Source organism: Pipistrellus kuhlii, unplaced genomic scaffold (assembly GCF_014108245.1).
Source record: "Pipistrellus kuhlii isolate mPipKuh1 unplaced genomic scaffold, mPipKuh1.p scaffold_m20_p_12, whole genome shotgun sequence".
In the NCBI taxonomy this organism is placed as follows: domain Eukaryota; kingdom Metazoa; phylum Chordata; class Mammalia; order Chiroptera; family Vespertilionidae; genus Pipistrellus; species Pipistrellus kuhlii.
In genome coordinates this window covers 50,815,753-50,818,872 of record NW_023425427.1, presented here as the reverse complement: position 1 = coordinate 50,818,872, position 3,120 = coordinate 50,815,753, and the positions used below count along the sequence as shown (strand labels likewise).

At 41.4% G+C, this 3,120-nt stretch overlaps 1 pseudogene; it reads right to left on the bottom strand.

The window, feature by feature from the left end:
• Nucleotides 1–429: 429 nt before the first annotated feature.
• Nucleotides 430–1,931, bottom strand: LOC118716643 (annotated as a pseudogene).
• Nucleotides 1,932–3,120: the final 1,189 nt, after the last annotated feature.

Here is a 3,120-nt window from a genome sequence, read left to right as displayed (position 1 = left end):
TAAGGTATTATTTCCTAAAATGCTCTCCACAGAACGCTAGTCCTTAAGATCCGGGGGAAGGGGCAGTTGCTTGTGGTCTATGTGGTTGGGTAAGTTTGTGAAATGCCGCACACTATTTCCTTCCTCTTGAAACACATACAACAACTTGCTGACAAGACTGAAAGTTCATGTGTTTAACATAAAATTTTAAATAGATATTTCTTAAATTTAACTGAATATATTTCTTAAATTTAAATTGCATTTCTTCTTTAATGCAATCAGATATAATCTTCAGAAATTACATCAGAATTTATATATCTGAATTAAGAATTCAATATTACAGGTAATTTAAATTTGGTTTGGTTTTGTTTTTACTATGTCAGTATGATACTTTTAAATGAATGTTTTATTTTATTTTATTTATTTATTTATTTATTTATTTTACACAAAGACAATTATTTAAGACCTTTATTAACAGGTGCTTGCAGTTTGTTGACTTTTTTGAAAAACTCAAACTGTAAACTTTTATTACAAATTAAAAATGAGGTTCTTAAAAATCTCAACTTGACCAGATATGAAACAATTTAAAAACCTTTAAAGGTGTATTGAGAAAAACCAGGCCTTTTTTTTTTTTTTTTTCCTTTTCTTAAAAACACGTTTGTCATTACCAAAAAGAGCCGTCTTTAGATAAAAATAATAAAAACCCCATGCTGCATAAATAATGCAGATAGTTCTAGTTATCTGGTCAACGGACAAAAAGCAAGCACTTAAGGTCTTCAGCTCCAATCTTTTGTTCATTTCTTATTGCTGGAATTTCGTATTTCTTCTTGTTGGATGACTAAACCAGATGATGGTAAAGATGGTAAGCAGGCACTTTTTACTCAGCCCCGCCCTGCTCAGCCTCGGGAGTGGACGAATTCTCAGCTGGTGGATCGGCTGCTTGTGTCTCTTTGCCATCTTGTGGTTTGGGGTTCTCTGGGCGTCTGCGTCGGTAATTAAAGTTGCGGCGGTACCGACGTTGAGCTGGCTGCTGACCTTGGGTCTCATCTCCTTGATTTTCCTTATCTTCTTCGTTGCCGTCCTCTCTAGGCTGTCTTTGGCGAGGAGGGCCCTTGCGGAATCGTGGCCTATAGCCTCGATACATATTCTGTCTCACTGGTCTGCCTTGTTCTCCTGCACCCTGGTTGTCAGCACCCTCCATCACTTCTCCCTCCCTGTACAGGAGGGCTGGAATACTGTCCATAGGGTCTCCGCATGTAGTAAGGTGGGAACCGTCGCCTGCGATAGGGCCTGCGTTGTTGGCCCTGGCCTTCGGGAGCACTCTCTGATCCCTCATTCTTTTCCCCACTCTCACTATTCTGGTAATTCTGCTGGTAATTGCGTGGAGGACCCCTGCGACGTGGATAGCGTCTGCTGCGTATTTACTGCCTTGTACTGGAACTCCACCAGGGCCTGTAACATTTGCTGCCTCCGCACCCTTTTCTCCTTCAACGACGTCAAACTCCGCAGTCTCTCCATCTCCTACACTGCGAAGGCACTTCCTGGGGTTATTCTTCTTGATGGCAGTCTGGTGTACAAATACATCTTCCCTGGTGTCATTCCTGTTGATGAAACCATATCCGTTCCTTACCTTGAACCATTTTACTGTACCCACCAAAACCTTCGTTGCGATGACCTTCTTGTCCCCGCCGGCCGGGCCTCTGCTCCCTGCGCCGTTGCCCGTGGTGCTGGGCTTGGTGTCGGCGGCCCTGAGGGTGGGGGCGGCGGGCGGCTGCTGGGTTTTGGCCTCGCTGCTCATGGTTGCGGTGATGGTGACTGGGGCCGGCTGTGGCAGCTGCGGCTCCTCCCGGGGTGTGATGGTAACTAGGCCCGCGGCGGCGGTGGGGCTGCTCAGGGCTCTCTGGGGTCCGCTCTCCGCTCCCACTACCCATCGAACTCTTAAATGAATATTTTAACTTTTCATATAGGTATATTTTCAAATGGAAGTTCTTCCCTTTCCCTTTACTGGACAATATTTAACAACCATCAAACCAGCGTTCTACAGGATAATTTTGGGAAATATATTTTTGCATCACAGCCAATGGCTATTGCCAATTGTTTAATCATGGTAGATGCTACATCTGAGAGAGATATCATCGGTTAAGCTCATGGCTGTAGTGTTTGGAACATCCTGGGAGATGTCCAAAAACTTTGTGCAGAATAGTGAGTTAAGTTTGCTTATTTAGCCTTTGAAGCTATGATATGAGTGACATAAGAAAAAGAGGTGTGACATCTATCACCCTAATGATAGTCAGAGTCCATCCAATTGATCAGATTATCTCTGTCAGAGTCTTTTCCTAAATAGACAGGAACTTTCATTTGGTCAAAACTGTCATTTGGAGCTGTCTAAATAACAGCTCCTGTGCTAGAGCCTTCCAATAAATTCAGAAGACATTAAACCTGACAGTTTCCTTGTCATCAGATTGAAACTTCAAGCAAATCCACAACATTATGTAGTCCCACTGGATGCATACTGTGGAATTCTATGCTTGAAAAGTCATAAGGGACAAAATTACTCTAAAGGAAGTGATGCTTCTGTGTTGAAGTTTCAGATAAATGGCACAGATTTTAGGAAGACCTTCAGTAATTGATATGTGCTACTCCTGATGATATCAGTTTTTCTATTTTTTGCCAGGTTTTCTCCATTGTAAAAGTTTTATTTTCCCTTTGATATTAGTAAATATTTTGTGGGGAGGTTTTTCTTTTCTTACCATACTGTTGCCTACTAATTTTAACATTAGTCAATGACTCTTGCCTGGAATACATATTATTAAATGTTTACCAAGTGACACATTTTTATCATTCCTCCTATATTGATTGGGATTCTATTGTAAGGAACGGATGTCCCATTAATCCCTTTTATTTGTTTATGCATCCAATTATTTATTTATATCATGGATATTTATGGGCTCCATTGCTTATAATTGTTTAGTTTTTTCCCTCAGATGATCCCAGCTTTGGCCTTTGGGAACTTCTTTCTGTTGGCCTCTGTGATCCCCATCCTTTCTTTGTTTTAATGCTTCCTTACTTCCCAGACTCTAAGGTGTTCCAGACTCATCTTGTACTTACTCAGCAATGTCCATCCCTAGAATCAACCATTTT